The sequence below is a fragment of the Lissotriton helveticus genome, chromosome 10 (assembly GCF_964261635.1).
Source record: "Lissotriton helveticus chromosome 10, aLisHel1.1, whole genome shotgun sequence".
NCBI lineage: Eukaryota > Metazoa > Chordata > Amphibia > Caudata > Salamandridae > Lissotriton > Lissotriton helveticus.
Window position 1 is genome coordinate 417,225,009 of NC_136071.1, and position 15,414 is coordinate 417,240,422.

Here is a 15,414-nt window from a genome sequence, read left to right on the forward strand (position 1 = left end):
ATATCTGACCTTGTTGTCCTGGTGTTTGTGTTTTCACTGGTCACAGGAGGCCCTTGTGCTGCCTACACCAGGGCCCAGTGTCAGCTATCTTGTCAGTACTTTCACACTTCCTGTGCATTGAGCATGGTGCATAGGTATGTACCTGGGCCATATGGAATGAGGGCAATTAGGCATGGGCATCCACAGACATGTATCTAGGGGTGGGCAGACTTTTAACTTCATCACCATCCCCCTTGCACCCTTCTCGCCCTCTGCCTTGAAGCCTTCTCGCCCTCCTCCTTGCACCCTTCTCGCCCTCTGCCTCGCTGCCTCTTTGCCCTCTGCCTTGCACCCTTCTCGCCCTCTGCCTTGCAGCCTTCTTGCCCTCCGCCTTGCACCCTTCTCGCCCTCTGCCTTGCAGCCTTCTCGCCCTCCGTCTTGCACCCTTCTCGCCCTCCGTCTTGCACCCTTCTCGCCCTCTGCCTTGCACCCTTCTCCCCTCTGCCTTGCAGCCTTCCGCCCTCTGCCTTGCACCCTTCCCACCCTCTGCCTTGCACCCTTCTCCTCTCTGCCTAGCAGCCTTCTCGATCTCTGCCTTGCACCCTTCTCCCCTCTGCCTTGCAGCCTTCTCGCCCTCTGCCTTGCACCCTTCTCCCCTCTGCCTTGCAGCCTTCTTGCCCTCTGCCTTGCACCCTTCTCCCCTCTGCCTTGCAGCCTTCTCGCCCTCCACCTTACACCCTTCTCGCCACCCCCTTGCACCCTTCTCACCCAATGGAGGGGGCTGCCACCTGGAACAATGGCACCATTTCAAAAGCATGATGGACTAGGGCCGGCCCTGACTGGGCCCACACCAGATGCACTGGCAATCAGGGGGGGCAAGAGCCCCCTCACCCCCCCCCTGCGGACGCCCATGCAATTGGGTCTGATTTGGAGTCCCACAATGCATTTTGTGACGCCCACCCTCCCAGCATACTCGACGTCCATTTTGGGGTCTGTGCTTCCTGTAGCATGGGAGATAGCATGGCCTTGCTTTCTCAATGGGGCATACACATGTTAGTGGCATTAGCATTGTTTTTGGATGTTGTTGTGGGTGGTGGGCGCTTGGTGGTTGGTGCAGGCATTTTTTGTACTTGGGGTGTGGATGCCAATAACCCCATGTTACATGCGTTGTTTGTGTACTCACCAGGCTCTACGACTCCTTCAACTCCATGTACTCCCACCGGTGGTAGCAGGGCCATGACCTTCTCCTCCCAGGGCTGGTACTGTCCTGGTCTGCGGGGACCACCACCTCCAGTGTGTTGGCTCTGTAGGTACTCTTCGTCCATCTTCCGCTTGATCATCCTCCGCAGATCGTACCACCTGGCCAGGCACTCCTTCCTGGTGCATCTGATGGGTGCAACAGCATTGACCTTATTGACTATCCTCTCCCACAGGCGTGTTTTCTCAGCTATGCTGGTCCATCTGACCAAAGCGCCAAACACCTGTGGCTCAACTCTGATTACTTCATCTACAAGGATCTCCATCTCCTCCTTTGTGAACTTTGGATTCTTCTTGCGGACATGGTGTAGGGTGACGGTGTGTATGGATGTGGGTGTGTGGGTCTGAATGTGAATGGGGTGTGTGTGGGTCTGAATGTGATCGGGAGGTATGTGTCAAGGTGGATGTGTGCAGTTGGTGGAGTGTTGTCAGTGTCTCTTGCTAATTGTGTATGTTGCAAAGGATCATGGTTTGTGTGTGTGGGCCCTTTTTATTGGTCCATTTGTGGGTGGGACTTAGTTTGAATTTTGGGTGGGTGTGTTATATGGGGTGGTTCTGAGTTAGCCCCTCTGTTTGCCTGTTTGGATCTGGCCAGGACATTCATTTCCATGGTTTGTACACTGGAGACGTGTTTTGTGGTGTTGTGTGAGTCGTTTTCTGCCTCCTTGTGCTGTTTTTTTTGGGGTTTGTGTGCGCTTTGTTCCGTGTGGGTTCAATTCGTATTTGCTTTTGTGGCTCGCTCATACGCGACGTTTTTACGGGGTTCACTTGCGCTTCATTCCGTGTGAATTAGATTCGTATTTGCTTTTGTGTCTCGCCATACGCGACGTTTTTAGAGTGTTCGCGTGCGCTTCGTTCAGTGTGGGTTCAATTCGTATTTGCTCTCGTGGCTCACTCATACGCGATGTTTTTAGGGGGTTCGTGTGTGCTTCGTTCAGTGTGGGTTCGAAGTTTACAGTACGAATCGCAGCTCATACGCGACGTTTTCCGTACAAATCGCATACTGATTCCCCGATTTGGATCGTACTTGTCGGGTCGTACGGCATGTTTACGATTCGTACGGTTCATTTTCAGTGTCCGTATCGTACAAATTTTCCCTTGCTTTTTGTACGGTTCGCATAGATTCTGACGTATTTTTTTCCGACGGATAGTACTACGCGATTCGGACGGATTTGTACGATTCGTACGGAAAGGGCTACGAATTCGAATCATCTTACGGATTAGTTTCCCGAATCGGAATCGACCCCAAAGTGTGTTTATATGTTGTTTATTATACTGTATGTGTATGTTTGTGTGGGTGGGTATGTTTATTCCTATTTTTACAGGTTTCGTTATCGGAATCCAGTTTTCAAGAGGATAGCGTTTTTTTAATAAGATGTGTGTATTAGTATTTAATACTAATATATATTTTACGCTTTCGTAATTTTGTCAGCTTTTCCTGGAGGGTTTTGTTTTTTAAACACTATTTTTGGGTTTTTAATGGTTTAAAGTCGTTGGATTTGTTGATACTGGATTTTTTATTTTGGAACAGTTGCATTTTTACATTCTTTTGGGTTAATTTTAATATTTATTTGGATTGAGAGATACCTGGATGGATTCACGATTTTTGGATTACGTTTTCTTCAGCTACAGAAACCATAAGTTTTTAATTTCATAATTGTGGGAGGGTATGTTGACTATATTATTTGATATATGTGTTATGTTTAGGTAAAATGTCATTAAGATGTCAATATATTTTTTTACTGCATTAAATATATATGACACATTATATATATTTCAAAATTGTGGTAATCCGGTGCACACAAAATCAAATAGTTAATTCCTAAATATTTAAATAAATCTTAAAGTAGGCGCCACATCCGACGCACGTCGTCCAAACGTGCCTTAGAAATACTGGAGCTGTGGAGTGAGAAAAGCAGTTTCTCACAAAGATGTGCGCTCCAAATAAACATGAAACTGTGGAGTTTCTGAGCAGTTCAAAATGCGGATTTATCCAAAATAAATGTTTCTCAATCAAAGCAGTTGATTGCTTTCAAAGTTTATTCCAAAAGTTTTCATTTCAAATGTTTTCATTCACATTTTGTTGGGGTACATTCCCAGATTATTGAAAACGTCTTCAATTTCAAATACCCAATGCATTTCGGGTCGTAAAGCGGGGACCCTTCATCAGGGGTCTATGGAAAGAGGAAAATACAGGACCAGGGTCAGTATATAAGGTCGCTAGCTTACAGCGTGTGTTGCATGTTTAAAACGAAGGTGAAAAGACGAGAGAAGAGACTCGATACCCGTGCGTTAGGAAAAACGAAGTGCGGTGGAATATTGTGTGACTGTAGTTTAAAAACGTAGTTTAAAAAAGTGAAGTACGGTGAAAAGTCCAACACCAAGCAGACTTGAACAAAAAGTAAGAGAAATAGATGAATAAATGAATAAATCAAGCCACCACCAACATATAACCATTAGGTCAGATGCGAAAGGAGTAGAAACTTACATTAAGGTCGGACGAAAAGCGTCTCAAGCGTGTGCTCGGCTCAGCGACAGTCGAAAACACCCGGAGATGTGCAAAGTCAAGAGAGTTTGGCGTGTGACGTAGTGTCACGTGATCGGGAGTAGCGAAAAACGAACACAAAAGCAGGACTAAGAATAACTGGTGCATCACAGCAAAGGGACTAGAACGCGTCAAATACCGACGTAGCTTGCAACATGGACTCATAGTGCATAAAGTACTGCAACATACACAAAACCAAGCAAATCTAAATGAAAACGATGCAAATATAAATGAATCAGAATATGATGATAAAGGTGAAGGTCAGCAAACATGTAAGACTGGCAATAACATTCACATGCGAAATGAACATACTACCAAGGGGGGTAAACAGATTAGACCGAAAAAGACAAGGCTGCATATTATAAAAAACAAGAGTATTCCACCCTGTCATTAATTCCGAACGGTTGTAAAGCATTCAATTTTTTAATCCAAAAATATTCGGCCTGTAGTCTTTGTTTAACCGGATCAATGTCTCTGCGTTGTGTGAGAACCTCAAGGATGGTGCAACGCAATTGAGCAATTTTATGCCCAGCTTCTTTCCAGTGATTGGCCACTGTGGATTTGGTGTTCAACAATCTGATGTTACTCTTATGTTCGGTTATGCGTACTTTGAATTTACGCTCGGTTTGTCCCACATACACTTTGCCACATGGGCATTTGATGGCAGACCGTGTCACATGTACTCGAATGATGTAATTGGATGGGATATCCTTTGGTTGGGTGAGTGAAGATGTTGCCAACCATAACATTTCCGCAGTGAACACAATTGTGGCATTTGGCCATCCCTCTGTGCTTGAGTTTGTCTTTTTTGGGTGTGTTCAGAATTTCTTTGAGATTCCTCGATCTCTGAAATGCAAAAGTGATTTTCTCATTGTAAAGGTCTTTAAGATCAGGTTCCATTTGAATGAGGTTCCAGTGTCTGTTGATGATACCTCTGATCCTCAAGGCCTCAGTGGAAAATTTCAGTACACACACCGTTTGTTTGGATTTGGGGTTGGTTCTTGCTTTGAGAAGCGATTCTCTGGGTCTTGCTCGTACTTTCTCCATAGCTACTTGCAGGACTTCTTCCGGATAGTGTCTCAATCGATACTTGTTAGTAAGAGTGTCCCATGCAGCATGTAAGTCATCCTCTTGTGAAGTGATTCTTTTGAGTCGAGTGTACTGTGATGTAGGCAAGTGTTTTTTTAAGGGCTCAGGGTGGAAACTGTGAAATAACAGGCTGGAGTTCCTGTCTGTGGCTTTGATGTGAACTTGAGTAGTGATCATATTGTTATGTAATGATATCAACACATCCAAAAATGCAATGGTGGATTTCTCGATGGTGTGTGTGAATTTGATCCGGTCATTCTTGGTATTCAGAGAGCTGATGTTGTTTTCAAGCATAGTTCTGTTACCTTTCCAAATCAAAAAAATGTCATCGATATACCGTTTAAACAAAACTAGATTGGATACCCATTCAGGATTATGTAGAATGTAGTCTGACTCGAATTTATGCATGAAAATATTAGCGTATGAGGGCGCCCCCCCAAAGCCCATGCTGGTACCGTTGCATTGATTGAAAAATGTGTTTTGCCACTCGAAGTAGCTGTGATACAGCGAAAACTGCATCAATTGCAGTATGAAGAGTTGTTGGGATTCTTCGAGTTCACTGTTTAACAGGCTCCATTCTAACGCTTCTATGCCCTCTTTGTGCGGGATAGAAGTGTACAAAGACACTACATCAATGGTACAAAGCCAGTACACCTCGTTAGTGTCTAGCTCAATCTCATGCAGCATGTTGAGAAAAGTGGTGGAATCTTTAATATATGTTGCGCTAGTTTGGACAATCGGTTGGAGAAATTTATCGACGAATTTGCCAATGGGTTCGGAGATGGAACCACACGCAGAGACAATTGGTCTGAAAGGTGGTGTAATGGGATCTTTGTGTATTTTTGGCAGCATGTAAAGTCTTGGTCATCTCAAGAAAGTGTCGTATCAGATTCCGAGTTGGCCTAATCAAGAGCTCCGGCCAAAAGTGTCCAAACTCAGTTGGAAAAATCCACCACCCAACAGGTGTCTTTTTTAGAGATCAGCCCGGCAGCAAATGCCCCACCACACGTAGAAAAACAAGGAGAGGTAAGAGAAACAGCAGAAGAGGTTGCCAAAAGAACCCGCAGCCAGTCGGCGAAAACAACCTAGTGATTAATATTTCGTCAACCACGCTAACTGACACTCAAACCAAACTACTCAACAAAGGCACCACCTTTGTTCCAACCTACAGATCTAATTTAGGCGAATCCGAAATTGCCCTGTTCAAATTTTTCCGGTTGTTGAAATTAAGATTTTTCTTCAAAGATGTTGCGCAAACACCAACAATTGACACGTGGGACAAAGAATTCAAACCTAAGAGCACTTTTTGCGCACCTTTCTCTCACAAAACGATTGAGGCATTTGAACGTGCAGTATTAGCTGACGTTCAGAAAATTTCTTTTTCTAAACCTAAACGAACTAATCTCACGAATAAAGAATGGAACACTCTGAAAAATCTCAGCCAAGATAAAAATCTGATGTTCCAAAAGGCTGACAAAGGAGGAGCACTAATAGTGATGGACATGGAGTTCTATCTCAAAAGCGTCCATGATCATGTATCCAATGAAGACATTTATCTACCATTAGACCAAGATCCCACAAACGAATATCAAATGACTCTACATCAAATCCTTGATCATGCTCTTGAAATGAACTGGATCAATGAGAAAACCCGAAGATTTTTCGAAATAAAGTTTCCAAGAAGACCAAGACTTTACATGCTGCCAAAAATACACAAAGATCCCATTACACCACCTTTCAGACCAATTGTCTCTGCGTGTGGTTCCATCTCCGAACCCATTGGCAAATTCGTCGATAAATTTCTCCAACCGATTGTCCAAACTAGCGCAACATATATTAAAGATTCCACCACTTTTCTCAACATGCTGCATGAGATTGAGCTAGACACTAACGAGGTGTACTGGCTTTGTACCATTGATGTAGTGTCTTTGTACACTTCTATCCCGCACAAAGAGGGCATAGAAGCGTTAGAATGGAGCCTGTTAAACAGTGAACTCGAAGAATCCCAACAACTCTTCATACTGCAATTGATGCAGTTTTCGCTGTATCACAGCTACTTCGAGTGGCAAAACACATTTTTCAATCAATGCAACGGTACCAGCATGGGCTTTGGGGGGGCGCCCTCATACGCTAATATTTTCATGCATAAATTCGAGTCAGACTACATTCTACATAATCCTGAATGGGTATCCAATCTAGTTTTGTTTAAACGGTATATCGATGACATTTTTTTGATTTGGAAAGGTAACAGAACTATGCTTGAAAACAACATCAGCTCTCTGAATACCAAGAATGACCGGATCAAATTCACACACACCATCGAGAAATCCACCATTGCATTTTTGGATGTGTTGATATCATTACATAACAATATGATCACTACTCAAGTTCACATCAAAGCCACAGACAGGAACTCCAGCCTGTTATTTCACAGTTTCCACCCTGAGCCCTTAAAAAAACACTTGCCTACATCACAGTACACTCGACTCAAAAGAATCACTTCACAAGAGGATGACTTACATGCTGCATGGGACACTCTTACTAACAAGTATCGATTGAGACACTATCCGGAAGAAGTCCTGCAAGTAGCTATGGAGAAAGTACGAGCAAGACCCAGAGAATCGCTTCTCAAAGCAAGAACCAACCCCAAATCCAAACAAACGGTGTGTGTACTGAAATTTTCCACTGAGGCCTTGAGGATCAGAGGTATCATCAACAGACACTGGAACCTCATTCAAATGGAACCTGATCTTAAAGACCTTTACAATGAGAAAATCACTTTTGCATTTCAGAGATCGAGGAATCTCAAAGAAATTCTGAACACACCCAAAAAAGACAAACTCAAGCACAGAGGGATGGCCAAATGCCACAATTGTGTTCACTGCGGAAATGTTATGGTTGGCAACATCTTCACTCACCCAACCAAAGGATATCCCATCCAATTACATCATTCGAGTACATATGACACGGTCTGCCATCAAATGCCCATGTGGCAAAGTGTATGTGGGACAAACCGAGCGTAAATTCAAAGTACGCATAACCGAACATAAGAGTAACATCAGATTGTTGAACACCAAATCCACAGTGGCCAATCACTGGAAAGAAGCTGGGCATAAAATTGCTCAATTGCGTTGCACCATCCTTGAGGTTCTCACACAACGCAGAGACATTGATCCGGTTAAACAAAGACTACAGGCCGAATATTTTTGGATTAAAAAATTGAATGCTTTACAACCGTTCGGAATTAATGACAGGGTGGAATACTCTTGTTTTTTATAATATGCAGCCTTGTCTTTTTCGGTCTAATCTGTTTACCCCCCTTGGTAGTATGTTAATTTCGCATGTGAAAGTTATTGCCAGTCTTACATGTTTGCTGACCTTCACCTTTATCATCATATTCTGATTCATTTATATTTGCATCGTTTTCATTTATATTTGCTTGGTTTTGTGTATGTTGCAGTACTTTATGCACTATGAGTCCATGTTGCAAGCTACGTCGGTATTTGACGCGTTCTAGTCCCTTTGCTGTGATGCACCAGTTATTCTTAGTCCTGCTTTTGTGTTCGTTTTTCGCTACTCCCGATCACGTGACACTACGTCACACGCCAAACTCTCTTGACTTTGCACATCTCCGGGTGTTTTCGACTGTCGCTGAGCCGAGCACACGCTTGAGACGCTTGTCGTCCGACCTTAATGTAAGTTTCTACTCCTTTCGCATCTGACCTAATGGTTATATGTTGGTGGTGGCTTGATTTATTCATTTATTCATCTATTTCTCTTACTTTTTGTTCAAGTCTGCTTGGTGTTGGACTTTTCACCGTACTTCACTTTTTTAAACTACGTTTTTAAACTACAGTCACACAATATTCCACCGCACTTCGTGTTTCCTAACGCACGGGTATCGAGTCTCTTCTCTCGTCTTTTCACCTTCGTTTTAAGCATGCAACACACGCTGTAAGCTAGCGACCTTATATACTGACCCTGGTCCTGTATTTTCCTCTTTCCATAGACCCCTGATGAAGGGTCCCCGCTTTACGACCCGAAATGCATTGGGTATTTGAAATTGAAGACGTTTTCAATAATCTGGGAATGTACCCCAACAAAATGTGAATGAAAACATTTGAAATGAAAACTTTTGGAATAAACTTTGAAAGCAATCAACTGCTTTGATTGAGAAACATTTATTTTGGAGAAATCCGCATTTTGAACTGTTCAGAAACTCCACAGTTTCATGTTTATTTAGAGCGCACATCTTTGTGAGAAACTGCTTTTCTCACTCCACAGCTCCAGTATTTCTAAGGCACGTTTGGACGACGTGCGTCGGATGTGGCGCCTACTTTAAGATTTATTTAAATATTTAGGAATTAACTATTTGATTTTGTGTGCACCGGGATACCACAATTTTGCAGTGCAACCTTTAAGTCTACCTTATCCCGTGGCGTGCACCATTGATTCAACATGCAATTTGATGATATAGCCTTGTTAACTTCGAACAAAGCTGAAACCCTCGTTTTCACACAGGAAGCTGCTCGTGAAATTTACGGGCTAATACAGGATACCAGGACATTTAATCCTCAAAAAACCACCACCGCTCAACTACTAAGGCAGCTGGAATACACATGTAAGAAAGAAATCAACCAAAGGCTTCATGCCACAACGCTCATACACTACCACAAGAATCAAAGGATTCCAAGAGGGCTCAGAATAGCCTTAAAACCAATGCTGTGTAAAACCAACAAGAAGTTCGTAGAAAAATGGTACCAGATACTCAACAAATGTTCATTGGACTTGATCCTTTTAATTGTAAAAGAATTATCTAAAGTATTACTTGAGTTGGAAGAAGAAATTAAAACTTTAAAATCTGAGATTGACAAGATTCCAGATCTCCAAACAACTCTTCAAGACATTGAAGCCAAACTTGAAAGATATGCTAAGGAGGTCAATGAAAGAAAGGTACGCAAGTACCGCCGCGACACAATTGATTACAAGCTTGAAGAGGTCTATACTTGGGCCGAGATTTACAATAAAAAAAAGTGGCAACCACAACCTCAACCTAAGAAAACCAACGCATCATCATCTCAAGAAAGTGTCGTATCAGATTCCGAGTTGGCCCAATCAAGAGCTCCGGCCAAAAGTGTCCAAACTCAATTGGAAAAATCCACCACCCAACAGGTGTCTTTTTTAGAGATCAGCCCGGCAGCAAATGCCCCACCACACGTAGAAAAACAAGGAGAGGTAAGAGAAACAGCAGAAGAGGTTGCCAAAAGAACCCGCAGCCAGTCGGCGAAAACAACCTAGTGATTAATATTTCGTCAACCACGCTAACTGACACTCAAACCAAACTACTCAACAAAGGCACCACCTTTGTTCCAACCTACAGATCTAATTTAGGCGAATCCGAAATTGCCCTGTTCAAATTTTTCCGGTTGTTGAAATTAAGATTTTTCTTCAAAGATGTTGCGCAAACACCAACAATTGACACGTGGGACAAAGAATTCAAACCTAAGAGCACTTTTTGCGCACCTTTCTCTCACAAAACGATTGAGGCATTTGAACGTGCAGTATTAGCTGACGTTCAGAAAATTTCTTTTTCTAAACCTAAACGAACTAATCTCACGAATAAAGAATGGAACACTCTGAAAAATCTCAGCCAAGATAAAAATCTGATGTTCCAAAAGGCTGACAAAGGAGGAGCACTAATAGTGATGGACATGGAGTTCTATCTCAAAAGCGTCCATGATCATGTATTCAATGAAGACATTTATCTACCATTAGACCAAGATCCCACAAACGAATATCAAATGACTCTACATCAAATCCTTGATCATGCTCTTGAAATGAACTGGATCAATGAGAAAACCCGAAGATTTTTCGAAATAAAGTTTCCAAGAAGACCAAGACTTTACATGCTGCCAAAAATACACAAAGATCCCATTACACCACCTTTCAGACCAATTGTCTCTGCGTGTGGTTCCATCTCCGAACCCATTGGCAAATTCGTCGATAAATTTCTCCAACCGATTGTCCAAACTAGCGCAACATATATTAAAGATTCCACCACTTTTCTCAACATGCTGCATGAGATTGAGCTAGACACTAACGAGGTGTACTGGCTTTGTACCATTGATGTAGTGTCTTTGTACACTTCTATCCCGCACAAAGAGGGCATAGAAGCGTTAGAATGGAGCCTGTTAAACAGTGAACTCGAAGAATCCCAACAACTCTTCATACTGCAATTGATGCAGTTTTCGCTGTATCACAGCTACTTCGAGTGGCAAAACAAATTTTTCAATCAATGCAACGGTACCAGCATGGGCTTTGGGGGGGCGCCCTCATACGCTAATATTTTCATGCATAAATTCGAGTCAGACTACATTCTACATAATCCTGAATGGGTATCCAATCTAGTTTTGTTTAAACGGTATATCGATGACATTTTTTTGATTTGGAAAGGTAACAGAACTATGCTTGAAAACAACATCAGCTCTCTGAATACCAAGAATGACCGGATCAAATTCACACACACCATCGAGAAATCCACCATTGCATTTTTGGATGTGTTGATATCATTACATAACAATATGATCACTACTCAAGTTCACATCAAAGCCACAGACAGGAACTCCAGCCTGTTATTTCACAGTTTCCACCCTGAGCCCTTAAAAAAACACTTGCCTACATCACAGTACACTCGACTCAAAAGAATCACTTCACAAGAGGATGACTTACATGCTGCATGGGACACTCTTACTAACAAGTATCGATTGAGACACTATCCGGAAGAAGTCCTGCAAGTAGCTATGGAGAAAGTACGAGCAAGACCCAGAGAATCGCTTCTCAAAGCAAGAACCAACCCCAAATCCAAACAAACGGTGTGTGTACTGAAATTTTCCACTGAGGCCTTGAGGATCAGAGGTATCATCAACAGACACTGGAACCTCATTCAAATGGAACCTGATCTTAAAGACCTTTACAATGAGAAAATCACTTTTGCATTTCAGAGATCGAGGAATCTCAAAGAAATTCTGAACACACCCAAAAAAGACAAACTCAAGCACAGAGGGATGGCCAAATGCCACAATTGTGTTCACTGCGGAAATGTTATGGTTGGCAACATCTTCACTCACCCAACCAAAGGATATCCCATCCAATTACATCATTCGAGTACATGTGACACGGTCAATACCGTGTATGCCATCAAATGCCCATGTGGCAAAGTGTATGTGGGACAAACCGAGCGTAAATTCAAAGTACGCATAACCGAACATAAGAGTAACATCAGATTGTTGAACACCAAATCCACAGTGGCCAATCACTGGAAAGAAGCTGGGCATAAAATTGCTCAATTGCGTTGCACCATCCTTGAGGTTCTCACACAACGCAGAGACATTGATCCGGTTAAACAAAGACTACAGGCCGAATATTTTTGGATTAAAAAATTGAATGCTTTACAACCGTTCGGAATTAATGACAGGGTGGAATACTCTTGTTTTTTATAATATGCAGCCTTGTCTTTTTCGGTCTAATCTGTTTACCCCCCTTGGTAGTATGTTCATTTCGCATGTGAATGTTATTGCCAGTCTTACATGTTTGCTGACCTTCACCTTTATCATCATATTCTGATTCATTTATATTTGCATCGTTTTCATTTATATTTGCTTGGTTTTGTGTATGTTGCAGTACTTTATGCACTATGAGTCCATGTTGCAAGCTACGTCGGTATTTGACGCGTTCTAGTCCCTTTGCTGTGATGCACCAGTTATTCTTAGTCCTGCTTTTGTGTTCGTTTTTCGCTACTCCCGATCACGTGACACTACGTCACACGCCAAACTCTCTTGACTTTGCACATCTCCGGGTGTTTTCGACTGTCGCTGAGCCGAGCACACGCTTGAGACGCTTGTCGTCCGACCTTAAAGTAAGTTTCTACTCCTTTCGCATCTGACCTAATGGTTATATGTTGGTGGTGGCTTGATTTATTCATTTATTCATCTATTTCTCTTACTTTTTGTTCAAGTCTGCTTGGTGTTGGACTTTTCACCGTACTTCACTTTTTTAAACTACGTTTTTAAACTACAGTCACACAATATTCCACCGCACTTCGTGTTTCCTAACGCACGGGCATCGAGTCTCTTCTCTCGTCTTTTCACCTTCGTTTTAAGCATGCAACACACGCTGTAAGCTAGCGACCTTATATACTGACCCTGGTCCTGTATTTTCCTCTTTCCATAGACCCCTGATGAAGGGTCCCCGCTTTACGACCCGAAATGCATTGGGTATTTGAAATTGAAGACGTTTTCAATAATCTGGGAATGTACCCCAACAAAATGTGAATGAAAACATTTGAAATGAAAACTTTTGGAATAAACTTTGAAAGCAATCAACTGCTTTGATTGAGAAACATTTATTTTGGATAAATCCGCATTTTGAACTGTTCAGAAACTCCACAGTTTCATGTTTATTTAGAGCGCACATCTTTGTGAGAAACTGCTTTTCTCACTCCACAGCTCCACATTATATATATTTTACATACTTAAGAAAATATATATGTACAGTTACCAAATGTGCTTTGTAGGAAAGTTATTTTATATTGTTTTACGAAAAAGATTTAAAGAATTATTTTTGCTATTAGTGATAGGTATTCTGGGCCTCTTGCAGTTGGGTATAGTGTTACCTGACTTTGTAGTAATTTGTATGTTTTTTTGGTTTGTTTTGTGAGTTTAGGGCCTATATGAGTTACAGATTGGTCCATTCTAAGTTCCTGGTAACTTTGTTATTTTTGTAGGGCTTGGAGTAGTTTATGTAGGGTAGGTATCCCTCTTACTGTTGTTGATTGGAAGGCATTATGCCATCCTTCAAAAGCATTGTTTGTTTTGACTTGTTTGTTTAGTGTGCTAAAGTACACATTCCACCATGGAATGTGGAACTTGGGTAGTCTTCTGTGCCCTGCTCTGTGGTGTCTTCCCACCCAGATATCCTCAGCATTATCTAATGGTGGGCTTAGTTTTTCTTCATGTCTTTTGTAGTAGGTCCTTTCTATTAGGAGTTTATAGTGCTCTGCTACCTCAGGTACTGGAACATAGGCAAGTGCAACTAATGTTTTAACTTGGTATGCAAAAGTACTGTCTGTTGCATACTCAACACTAAGGGGTCTATTAGGTTGACGGGCGGATCACCACTGCCCGTATGACAGTGGTTATCCTCCCGCCTTTTCCGTCCACCCGCCTAACATTTCCCCCGCCATATAACGATGGCGGTGGGGACCCAGGCGGATGGAAAGACCGTCCGCCAGTTTTCCACCGGTAGGCAATCCGCCCGAGGAAAAGACCTGCAATACCGCCATCCATATTACGATGATGGCGGTCTCATGCCTTTCCATAGTGGAGAATCCACCATGGAAAGGCATGTGGAGAATGCCTTTGGGGGGCCATTGCAGGCCCACAGGGGATTAGTGGGTGGGTGGGGGCACTTGGGGGTACCCATGGTACCCCCCAACATTTGCATGCACAAGGTGGCAGGCACCACGCGGTGCCTGTCATGTTGTGCATGCAAATCATGCCCTTTTAACATTGTGGCAGGAGCTGAATACAGCACCGCCCGCCACAATGTTAAATATACAAGATGTGATCGCCATGGTAGCAGTTGTATCCTAATAGGCACAGCGGGACCGCCGCACCACTGGCGGACGGTCCCAGCACTGCTAGGGTGGTGGGTAGACTGAAGTCCGCCTGCCATCCTAATAGACCCCTTAGGGTTGACTTTTGTAGATGTCTCCAGAGACATTGATTAAAGTGGTATTAGCAACCCTGGATTACTGTATGGGATAACATTTTAGTATAGTATTGATCATGGCATGCTCAAAATCAATAATTGTTTTCTGAGGAAAATAATTATTGGCTTTATCTTTTATTTGGTTTAAAATTTCAAGTTAGGTAGCTTGTTGTTTATTGGGGAGTAGGGTATAGATGAATTGAATATTTGTATTTTGGTAAAAAAACATGTACTGTGTATAAGTGATAAAATGGTTTGGGACAAATTTTGAATGTCACATCCATCATCCAAGTGTTACATTGCTGTAATTTAAGTATATTGTTTGCAGTAGCAAACATAATAATTTGCTTGTCTTTGCATGTATTGTCAAATAACATGAATGGTTCATAACTGTGTGTTACACTTAGCTCAGGGTGAATCTCTACCGATTGAAAGGTTTTAGGGGCAGGTGTACTAGTTGTAGTGGCTTTCTTTTTTCTTGCTATTGTTCTTTTTATGGAATCAATAGATGGTAATTGACTAGATGCATGTTGGGGTACTGTTAGTAACTGCTCCTTCAGTATTTCTGTGGTAGTGTTATCTGTACTAGTGCTAGCTTCTTGTATTGTTTCAAGAGCACCTCTAATTTCAATCTCTGTTACATTTGGTGGGTGGTTATGTTCTTTGACAGATATAACAGTGGTTTCCTGTGTAATAGCTCTTCCATAGCATTTATTCGAATAATATTTACTACATTTCCAAGACACTTTTAAACTACTTTGTTTTCTTGTGTGTAT